Source organism: Strix aluco, chromosome W, assembly GCF_031877795.1.
Source record: "Strix aluco isolate bStrAlu1 chromosome W, bStrAlu1.hap1, whole genome shotgun sequence".
Lineage (NCBI taxonomy): Eukaryota > Metazoa > Chordata > Aves > Strigiformes > Strigidae > Strix > Strix aluco.
The window spans coordinates 37,916,778-37,928,919 of NC_133970.1; the positions used below are offsets into that span (position 1 = coordinate 37,916,778).

At 42.2% G+C, this 12,142-nt stretch overlaps 1 protein-coding gene and 1 pseudogene across 2 annotated transcripts in view; one reads left to right on the forward strand and one right to left on the reverse strand.

The window, feature by feature from the left end:
- LOC141917808 (uncharacterized) overlaps nt 1–12,142 on the forward strand; it is a 730,013-nt gene that overhangs the window by 252,079 nt on the left and 465,792 nt on the right. The gene's annotated exons all lie outside the window — the stretch shown is intronic.
- LOC141917611 (elongation factor 2-like) overlaps nt 1–12,142 on the reverse strand; it is a 30,507-nt pseudogene that overhangs the window by 12,958 nt on the left and 5,407 nt on the right.

The following is a 12,142-nucleotide window of genomic DNA, read 5'->3' on the forward strand; positions in this document are numbered from 1 at the left end:
GCATAGAGGCAAGAGGCAACCACACTGCCACTCTATGGACAAGATAAATTGACTTTAGTCACGGGGTGGATTGTGGTGGTGCAATCCTTACCCCCCCCGCCCCTCTTTGTTGGGCTGCTTGGTGCTAGGTGCGATTCCACCCACATCCCCCGAGCTATACACCAGTCTGTGGAGATAAGGACTGACAATGTTAACGAGCCTGGCTCCTGCCCCTCCCGATTGCTCGGAAATGGTTAAAATGGCCCATCAACTCCTCAGGGCCTGGCACACCTGTGCCTGGGATGTGGTCAAATGGGAACAATAACAGAGTCGCACATTAATCAAATTCTTTTGTAACTGCTGGAAGGCACCAGAAGGCATTTGACAAAAGTCAATTATCTTGGACCCTATAAATGGCGACCACCAGGGAGACCCTTTGAGCTCTCCTGGATCGCAGTGGGCCTGTGACCAGCATCTCCCCTGAGCTGGGACGCCTCTCAGGTACCAAACCCTTAAGGTGTCGTCTGCTCCAGACGGAAGGCCAGGGCGAAGTCCCCCGCTTGAGTCTCAATTATCGCCCGTTGAGGAATGCCAAGGCATTGTGAGTATTTGCTCTAAACTCAAGAGGGAAATTTTCTTTGAGCTAGCTTCTCTTTACTCTGTGTGTGTGTGTGTGTGTGTGTGGGTACGTACCCTTGTTTCTGTGTGTGTATGTCTGTTCTGTGTTCATTCCACTGAATCCAAACACCTTTGTTTCTGTATGTTTGTCCATTTTGTTATGTGCATGCATGTATATATGTATATATAGGTACCGTTAAGTAAGTTAGTGTGAATCTTGTCATTTTAGAATCTGAATAAGTCGCTTTTCTTTCTTTTAGTATTTCTGAATTATTTTATAATAACAAATTGCTGTTAGTTATTAATAAACCTAGATTTCTTACTAAATATTGCCGTGTCAATACTTTCATCCGCGACAGTAGCTAGATGAGGTTTTGGTCTATTTTTCTTTCAAGTTCTAAAATGCATCATAATGTCTATCCAAGAACTTCTAACACAAGAAAAATCTTGAAGAAAAGGTTAGATGACGTCTTACCTCTTTGTTTCCACTATGGAAGTATCTAGTTACTGCTTTGAGCAGATACTTTCAACCCAACTGCAGCTTAAAAACTAATACAAAGTCCTTCTACTGCATAGAGAACCAGCATGCAGTGGAAGTCATGCTGCAAGAGTTGGCCCTTTTTTCCCCACCCCTCCATTTGCTACATCTTTTTCTGTGTTTTCTGGAAGTGAGCTAACTGCTAAAATGCTATTTCCAGAAAGGCTATATCTATACACCTGAAGGCTATTAGCCTGAGCTGGCTTCTGATTTTCATACTTTCAAATCAGATAAAGCTGTCTGAAACAATCATGAGCTACATAGGCAGGACTGCTGCCCAATGATATACCACCAGCCCCAGGAGGTTCTGTACCTGTCCAGCAGCAAGAATTTGGGCATTTCCAACATTAGTGGGGATTTTCTGTATCTGCCTTTAAATCTAGGTGCTGGATGCTAGAAAGCTTACCTGTAAATAACTGCAAGCCTTTCACTATCAGTCTTCAAGAACATAGAGGTTTCAAGTTTGGAAATGAAAATGCATTTTCTGGCTGAGAGGACAAAACCTGACAGTTCAACAAGTATTTCTGCAAGAGCAACAACGAAGGAAGCTGCTTCCTAGGTTAAAAGACAGTTGTGGATTAGGCAAACTGTAAAGAATGCCATTAGTCCTAGGCAACTGATTTTTATTATTTTTTAATATGTATTTTTGACACAGGCATCAGTGACCACAGACAAAATACAGGCAACAACAGTCCCATACATCAAATTAGCACATCATTTTTATTTCTTTTTTTAGTAGGTGATCATGCTATCATCACAACATGTTAACACTGTGTGTGTATTCATTGTGGCACTCTAAAAACTTTCCATTTCCTTCCTGGTTTTATGAGGAAATGGTCTTAGGACAAAACTGGCCAGTGTATCATACAACATGAAACAGAAGTTATTATAACTTATCTAGGAAGTTATCCAGAAGTGGAATTACCCTCCTTCAATTCTTTGTGTTTACATGTTTCAGCCACAACTTGCCAAGGATGAGAATTTGCATCATAAGGATCTTCAGGCAAAAGCTGCCAGTGATCAGAGGCATACCATGGAAAAGCCTGGCTACCAGTGTTGGATCTCAAGTTGGTGGTAAAACCTAGTGGGAAGGATAAAATAAAACTGGTTTATTGTGAATTTCTGCATAGACAACATCCTAAAAACACTCTTCCAGAACCTGGGCATGGTACTGTTAGGAAACTGCTACTTTGCAGGTAATTCTTTCAAGAAGGTAAAAATGAGGCCAACTCCAAAAAACGGCAGAAAGATCTCATGTAACCAAGTAAATTGGCCATAAATAGGCAAACAAAATTCAATTTAGATAGATAGAAAAGTATATGGGGAAAATTATGTTTGTTTCACGTCTCAGGACCTGAACCAATCACTACCACTCAGTTTGAGATCTTGAGGTTATGGTCAGTAGTACAGAAGTGTTAGTTCAGTGTTCAGCAGCAGTCAAAATGAGAAATCAAGTGCCTAGTACCTGTTAGGAAAGGAACAGAAAACAAAACATTATGTCCGGTGAAACTGCACCTTTATTATAAGGTTGTGCAGTTGTGGTTACTTTCTTATAAAAGCAGTTACTGCAGAAAAGGTTCAGAGAAGGGGGATACAGGTGACCAAAGCCCTGAACTGGCTTCCATGCAAAGAAGCACACTTAGCAAGCTAGGACTCTTCATGGAAAGAGCAGCAATATAGTAGGAAGGATACAGAGGGCTAAAAATTAAGCAATGTGGACTCAGCAGATAAAGATGAAAATGAGCTCGTGCTCTTTTTGATACAAGGAAGCATCAGCTGAAGCTATCAGGAGCCAGGTTCAAGAGTCACAAAAGGAGGCAATTCTTCACACGTCTAGATCGGTGGAAGTCCTTGACAGTGCTGTGGATGCTGACGTTTTACACTGAGGGGGAAACTGAGTAACTTCATGAAGAAATCTATCTAGAAACCACTTCTGCCCCAGGAAGCCTCTGAAAGTGGTTATAAAAAAGCAACTGGGGAAGTTTCACACCAACTTACCTTGTTCTTTCTCTTCCTTAAGTGCTCACTTTCAGTCACTGTCATGAACAAGATGCTGGGCTAACGCAACATTTAGCCTGGCAGTACAGGAACTTTACATTTCGGTGTTTCCTTTCCCATTTCCTCATCTTCATAGCAGTGTCATCCCCTTCTCCCAAGTATTCAGTCCCCTGAAGAGCTGCTGCCTGTGAACTGAGACTGCTACTGTAGAACCGCTTCTAACCACTAGTTTACAGGAATACTGATATTTCCCCACATCTTTAGATTGCTATTTTAGCAAGATTCAACAGCAGCTTTGGCAAGGAACTAGAAAGGCAGTTTCGCAGAATATGGAAGTTAACATGCTATGTAAGTTGAGACTGAGAGACCAGTGTAATACACATCCTACCAAGTCTAAGCTTACACTTCTTTTTGTTTTTCCATGTTTGGAAAATGGGTCTCTGAAATTGTTTTAAACTCTATGGAAACTTGGAGAAGGGGGAAAAAAACCCAAAATACTCAAAACCCAGCCACACAAACACATGTAAATTGTTCAATAAGTTAAATTGCCAGTTTAGACTTTAAAAGTTAAGCATCTCTTATTTCATCACTGATTATTTTAGAAGTTACCACACTAATGTACTTCAGCAAAGAAGCCCCCTCCAAAAAAATAGTTTTATCATGTGGGGAGTTCCAAACATGCCCCATAGAACTGGTAAACTTTCTGTCACAATATCACAGGATGCTCTTGAAGTGCATTTTTAAATGGGGAGGAGGGAAATGGGACACACAAACAAACCACAATACCAGAGGAAGGGCTTTGTACCACATTGAAAAATTGAAGTTTCAGGGGCAGCATAAGAAGGATCAGGTTATTATTTTAAAGGTAGCCTTAAGATCAGCAAGAGGGTGTAATGCCATTTAAGCTACTCAGGTTGGCACTCTGTCCTTCTTCTAAAGATTCAAATCAGTACCAAATTTTCTAGCCTGCTGCCACCGAAGACCAACTCTTTCTTCCAGGCTTGCTTCAAAGGAAGACTTTGATTTAAAATGATGGAAACCGAATCTGGTGTATGCTGAAAGGTCTTAATGTGCAGAAGCTGCCGCATCTTTTTGGCACCCTCTGCTGGCACGAAAGTCCAATGGAGTAGGCTGCCAGGAAAAAAGGAGTAAACTATTCTGAACTGAAGATGCAAAGGGACAACAAGAAGAAGCTTGGAGCTAATAAAATGGGAATTCTTAAATCTTTTTGATCCTGCAGAGGTCTTTCTTTAATTGCATGTGGGTAACAAAAGAATCATCATCTTACCAAATGACTCACCGGTAGATATGCCTTGACCACAAACATTGGAGTTCCTGCCACTTGGGATTCTTCAAAAATGTGTCCCCTTTTCCTGTTCAGCACACCATAGATCCCACCAACCACTTTCATTAGGATTCTAGAAACTAAAAGCAAGCATTTGTTTTTACATGCATTGCTATTCAAAAGAAACTTCCATCTACCTTTGAATGGGTTTTCTCGCCAGGTGTGTAGTTTGGTCCCATGATTAAAACTTTCTGTCCAGTAGAGACAATCATAGAATCATAGAATCATAGAATCATAGAATGGTTTGGGTTGGAAGGGACCTCAAAGATCATCTAGTTCCAACCCCCCTGCTATGACAGGGACACCTCCCACTAGATCAGGTTGCTCAAGGCTCCATCCAACCTGGCTCTGAACACTTCCAGGGATGGAGCATCCACAACCTCCTTGGGCAACCTGTTCCAGTGCCTCACCACCCTCACAGTAAAAAACTTCTTCCTTATATTTAGTCTAAACCTCCCCTCCCTCAGCTTCCATCCATTACCCCTCATCCTATCATTACAGTCCCTTGTAAAAAGTCCCTCCCCAGCCTTCTTGTAGGCACCCTTTAAGTACTGGAAGGCCACTATGAGGTCTCCCCGGAGCCTTCTCTTTTCCAGGTTGAACAAGCCCAACTCTCTCAGCCTGTCCTCATAGAAGAGGTGTTCCAGCCCTCTGATCATCTTGGTAGCCCTCCTCTGGACTCGTTCTAACAGTTCTATATCCTTCTTGTGTTGGGGGCTCCAGAGCTGGACACAGTATTCCAGGGGGGGTCTCACGAGGGCAGAGTAGAGGGGCAGAATCACCTCCCTCGACCTACTGACCACACTTCTTTTGATGCAGCCCAGAATCTGGTTGGCTTTTTGGGCTGCAAACACACACTGTTGGCTCATGTTGATCTTATCCACCAACACGCCCAAGTCCTCCTCCCCAGGACTGTTCTCAATCCATTCATTACCCAGCCTGTATCTGTGCTTGGGATTGCCCTGGCCCAGGTGCAGGACCTTACACTTGGCCTTGTTAAACTTCATGAGGTTGGCCTGGGCCCACCTCTCTAGCCTGTCCAGGTCCCTCTGGATGGCATCCCTTCCCTCCAGCGTGTCAACCACACCACAGAGCTTGGTGTCATCAGCAAACTTGCTGAGGGTGCACTCAATCCCACTGTCCATGTCGCCAACAAAGATATTAAACAGTACCGGTCCCAGTACCGATCCTTGAGGGACACCACTTGTCACCGGTCTCCACTTGGACATTGAACCATTGACCGCAACCCTTTGAGTGCATCCTTCCAACCAATTCCTTATCCATCGAGTGGTCCATCCATCAAATCCATGTCTTTCCAACTTGGAGACCAGAATGTCATGCGGGACAGTGTCAAAGGCCTTGCACAAGTCTAGATAAATGACATCAGTTGCTCTTCCCTTATCTATTGATGCTGTCACTCCATCATAAAAGGCCACCAAATTTGTCAGGCAGGATTTTCCCTTGGTGAATCCATGTTGGTTGCCACCAATCACCTCCACATTATCCATGTGCCCTAGCAGAGCCTTCAGAAGGATCTGCTCCATGATCTTGTCAGGCATGGAGGTAAGACTGACTGGCCTGTAGTTGCCCGAATCTTCCTTTTTTCCCTTTTTTAATAATGGGGGCAATGTTTCCCCTTTTCCAGTCAGTCAGTTAATACCAGAGAAGACTCGCCCTAAGGCATAGAAACGCCCCTTATCAGATGTGGGGACCATTTTAGAAATATACATCAGAGGGCCTTTGGGATCACAGTTTTTGACACCTGCAATAAAATATGTAGCTGCATCAGACACATTTTCTGTGAGGCTTCAAAACTTAGAACTATATACATATGATTCCCAAAATTCAGTGAACCTTATTAACAGCTCCTCTCTTTTTCAGTTAGTAAAGGATAAATGTGTGCCGACAGATGAATTATAGCTATGGTAGCTATCAAAGATTTTTTGTTAAGGTAACGAATCATCACCACTGTTGTTTTTTTCAATACTGAGACCTCTGGTAGTACTTATTCCCTGCTTGCCCAAGCTTCCCTCTTCTGGTAGCAGGTTCCATGATATCACTAAATCTCTACTAACATGTCCTAGTCCCAGGAGAAGTTTTGAATAGGGGGATTTAAAGATCCCCTGTAATCCATTAGAATCCAGAAGACAAAATACAGCACTAGAAGTTTGCATCCTCAGTAATCATATGGATGATATGGTCAGAAGCAGGATGTCTAACCAGAAGTCCTATCTGGTTTTGTGAGAAAGAGTCAACAGGTTATTAGAGGATTAAACACGTGCCATAGAATCATAGAATGGTTTGGGTTGGAGGGGAGCCATCACAGATAAGCTAATACTGGACTTGAAAATTACTTCAAATATGATTTATTTACATCAACATTTGTGGATTTCTGAGGGAGGTGACAAATCTACACAAATCCAAAAAATGCAAATCCTCTTGAAAGTATTCAAGTTGATAATCATATTACAGATGAATTCTTCAAAACTTAACTCCTTCCTATCAATGTCAGACCAACAGCCCTGTATCAGATTCAGATTCAGCTATTTGCTCTTTATCTAGTCATGATCTCAGCCACACCTTCAGACAACTGGAAGATGGTTCCATTTTTTACCAGATTTTCATCCTCCACCTTTAAGGTTGAGAGTGAATCAGAGAACAGAACAATATGTCAGCTACCAGGAAACATGTTAGAAGTGTTTGAAAGTAAAGTATCTTGTTATGATTCTGACTGTGACTGAGGAGAAATCACAGGATTCACTAGGAGACCGTAATCAAAGCTGCAGAGAGAATGAGGGTAATGAACTTGCTGCTCCATCTATCTCTTACAGTATATCCAAAGGCTGGTACATACCATATTCCTGCTCATCTCAGCCACATGTTCTCTGAATCTAAAATAAATACAACATGGTTTCACACATATCAGCATCCAGCATATAAGGACATAAAGCAAGTTTTATATATATGTTTTGCTGATTAAGGATACCAATTAAACTCAGACACCAGAGTGAAAAGAGTAGGTGTATTTTACTGGTGATAACCAAGTAATGTAACAGCGTAATACAGAGAACATGCAGTAAGAAAAGGCAGAATAATGCACCTAAAGCAACAAATAGGAAAATACAGGGTAATGCATCAAATCATTACTACATGAGAGAGAGAATAGTGATTAAGAAAGATCCATCACCACTTGCATACTTTACCATCACCCAGACCCGCAGTCGCTGGGCAGCCCCGGTTACAGCGAGGATTTGGAGAGCCTTTCCTGGCAAGTGGGAAATCCTACGCGGTGTGTCCACCCATAGGTGAGGCTTCCAAAGTCGCTGTGAGCGGGTCCAGCCTTATATACCAGAGATCGACAAGCCAGAATAGCTGGCACCTTTGTTTTGAGCGGAAAATTTCTGGTTTCATTCTCCTGTTGGATTCCACCCAAAGCCTGGCCAGGGCTCGGGGAGGGAACCAAGGGAGTTTCTAACAAGGCCAAATACTTGGGTTCTCAGCCTTGAACAAGGCTGAGCAAGGGAAGATGGATACGTTCTCTCAGCCTTTCATCCTCACTACTGATTATATTCTATCTAAGCTGCTTCTTTCACTAGTGAGCTTACATACTTTGTTAATGACTACATACTAAGTTAGCAGCTTCAGCTTGGGGCCTGTTGTTCAGGCTGCAGTATTTCAATGCTTTAGCACTTTTTACATCAGCATAAGTGGGTTGTTATAACTTAGTACAATACCTACTCGCACAATGGTTATCAGTTATAAAATATACAGGATTTATCTATAGGTCAACTCTGGCTTGGGCCTGTTGTCCAAGCCTTAGCACTTCAATATAGTACCTCAAGACTTTTCCTTTGCTTTCTTACTTTTTGTAATACCCTGCTCAACGGAGTCCGAATTAGTAATTATCATTATAACACAGAAACTTAATCCAACTCCATTTTAGGCAGTTTTACTCATCTGTGCACTAGGGGTGCTGTATTTCTGACAACTCCTGGTAAGCTGGGAAATTTTTTTTACTCATAGCAGCTTCATCATCAGGTGACCTCTCATAAAGAAGTTCACAGCAGTATTTTTGTGCTGTTACAGGGGAAGGTAGGTGAATGGTGATCATCTGAAGCAAGGCATCTCCAGCAGGTAGCCAGCGGTGCATCATGGCCTAGGGACCCAAAATTCACAATGTGATTAAAACTTGTTTCAACAAACATAATAACTGACCCCCAAATATACCTTTTGGATAGCATGTAGAAGGCTACACCTAGGGGTGCAATGTAAAAAGTCATGATAGCCATTTAAAATTTCCCTATGACTATTTAAATCTTGTTAAAGGCTAGGACTAAAATACTTCTCTAGAACAAGCAATTTGAACATAACTGTATGTTTGAATTACTGAAAACCAGCACTCCTTGCAGTCTTGTTTTCCTTGGGCTAGTGACTTACATTTCAACAGAAAGGTTAGGATTCTTGGATTATATTAAGCTACTGAAATAAAACATGAATGTCTGTAAGAGTCGGTCAGAAGATCAGCATTGTCTCAACATTGTCATCAGGGACATGGACAGTGAGGTACCCGACAACGGCCTGTTTGGAGCGCAGCTGCCGACCCCTGGAATGGAATGTGGTGCAAAGGCTCCTGAATGCAGAACTGTGTGGCACAGCCAGTGCTGTGCTGTTCTCCTGAGTACTGAACCGTGTGGTGCAGGCAGTGCAGTGCTGTTCTTTGGTGCCTGAGCCGTGCAGTACAAAGAGTGTTGTGCTATTGTTCGGTACCTGGGCCTAGCCAGAGCAGTTAGTGGTAATTGCATAGCCATTGTCAAAAAGATGGATCGTGACTGTTGCCATAACACCGATGAAGAAATCATGAACCTCAGATGAACTTTGCTTCATTATAATACCAAAACACACCTCCTGGTTGAAGGTTACCCGCCTCTGAGACTGACCACACCTCGGACACTCCCCCCCGCGCACGCGCGATGGCCTTGCTCGAGAGGGGTGGAGATATGATAATTTAATTCTGAGAAGGGCGGAGACCCCTGAGGCAGAGGTGGAGCAAGGTGTGTTACTAAGCATAAAAGATGACTTCTGGACAACGAAAATTGGAAGCTTCCCCACCAAGGACCACGACGATCGACGACGCAGCATCAGCTGGACCCGGGACCGTTAGGACGTCGTGAGATCAGCGGTGGTAGCTATAACCTCTCTCCCTCTTCTCTCTAAAACTTAACTTTACTTTTCTCCTTTCTTTCACCCATCTCTAACTATCGCGTGCCTCTTCACAGGCAACCCAATAAAGTTTCACTGTTTGATTACTGCTATCCCCTTTGGTGTTGGTTACCTTAATTTTGCACTTTCAAGATCGTAGCAAACGAACCATCACGAGTCCACCGAGTGGACCGTGACAATGTCCTCCTTCTCTGCTGACAACAGATTACAATAGTAGAAAGAAAAAGGTCCATGAATAGTCATGTTTTATGGCTGTATCTTCCATATATGGAAGATAAAAATAAACCCAAATGTTTTATTAAATCTCTGGCCATTTGCCACAGTGATGTGGTTGAATTTCCCTTCTCCAGTGACTATTTCAAGAAGTTTCCACATGTATCCCCTGGGCTCCCTTTTCATGTGGGTTTTAACATACCTGAGGAGAACACGAGTTAGCACAGGAACTGGACAGTTTCTTAAAGTCCCTGCTCTTAACATTCAGTGATGCATAGAAAGCGATCATGTGCTTTCAGGCATTACTCTTCAAAAGGTTGACCAGAATTCAGCAGTGTTCTTGAATATACTGGAATTTGTGAGAGCCAACCAGAAATCGCGTTTCTGATTACACAGCCACAGCATATATGTGCGGCAACAGACACTTTGTATTAGCATTTCATTTACACCTTGAGAAGAGGGAGGGAGGCAGTACTGATGTTTTTTTTAATGTATGAAATAAAAAATTTCTCTCTTTTCTTAAATCAAAACAGGTGTCTTTTGTATGTTGCAGTGCACTTAAGTCCTGTGATCTCTCTAGCAAATTCAGTGCAATAAATTACCAAGCACCTTATTTCAAATCATGACATTCCTGATGCACAAATTAACCACTGACCAGATTATAAAAAGACAATTAAGGTAAGTTTCTGTGGATTTTAGAAAGACCTACAAGACTGTTCTCATTACACAGCTCAAGGGTAAGAAATGCTACTACACTGGCAATTCTAATGAAGTAGCAAGGCCAAGTTACCTTAAGAAGTAGTTTTCCCTCTTTATCTTGATCTTCAATGTCTAGCTTGATATCAAGTTTCTCTATCAGGCTGTTTCTTCCTTCTTAAAATTCATAATGGCATCAAAGATCTGAAACAAGTTTATAGTGACCAGAGTAAGTAATATAACAGAGACAGGTTTTACTTAGAATCATAGAATCAGGTCGCCCTGTCATAGAAGGAGATCAGGTTTGTCAAGCAGGACCTGCCTTTCATAAACCCATGATGACTGGGCCTGATCATCTGGTTGTCCTGCATGTGCTTGCCATTTATCTTAAACGTTGTATGTCTGAAAACCCTCTGGTTTCTCTTTTCTGGGCTTTTGTTTGAGAAACCATTTGCAAGGATCATACAGCTTAAGATTCACAAATTATATCAAATGTTTCTAATTCCAAAGGAAATTCCAAATTCCTATCAGAAGAGGTTCACACACAAGACACACAAATCTTTAATCTAATGATATGCAGAATATGTTATTTCAGTGAACAGACCATTTAGATTTACTGCCTTCTACTTCTGTCCCACCTGTTAAGATCCAGACTGGGAGCCCAGGGAGTTGTAAAGGTTTCGTGATCCCCTCAGGTTAAATTAAGGTGAAACAACACCAAACGACCAGTTAAAATGTTTTACTTGCGGTAGAAACAACTTAAACTTGGAAAAGGATAGTAAGCGATGTGGTCTCTTAATGATAAATCTATAAGAAAGAAAAGAAAGGAAAAAAAAGAAAAGGAAGGGAGAGAAAGAGAGTCAAAGAATCCGGATCACCACCCCAGGTTCCAGCGTTGTCTCAGGTCTGGTAATCTTGGGTGGTGGGTGCACACCCAGCAAAGTTTTCTGTTGCCTTTCAAGTTCATCTTATCGGCTGATTTGCATACTAGACAAAGAGAGGCAGGGATTCCATGAACTCATTTGCATAAGAGACGAGGAAAAGGTGGAGCATGGGTACTGTGTGTGTGTTGAGGGGGAATGGGGTGCATTAACCCTTTTGTCCAATTGAGTCGGTGGTCATGATCTGCCCCTACCACTTTTACCTTTTCCTCAGTTTTTGTTTCTTGGGCAATTATCCAGTCATTAGCTCCATCTGGTGTTGGCTGTTTTCTCTCTTATCAATCTTTTAACTCTTCTTCAAGGCTATAGTCGTGAATTAAAGTGTAGGCCTTAACCTGAACATATGGTTTTACTCAGTCTACATCTCCCCCCTTAGAGGCTTATCTAGGGAATTTGCAAGGGAGCGGAGCCATGCACCCTTTGATACACTCTGCACTTCCCTAGGCAGATAATTAATTCCTTAGACTAACCACAAAGGCCACAATTTGTCCTTGAGGTTTTCCATGTTGATGAATGTTTGAGGCATTAACTCCTTCAGTTCCTCACACCACCTTTTGCACATTGTTCTTATACTGCAGAATTTTTCTAGTCTCT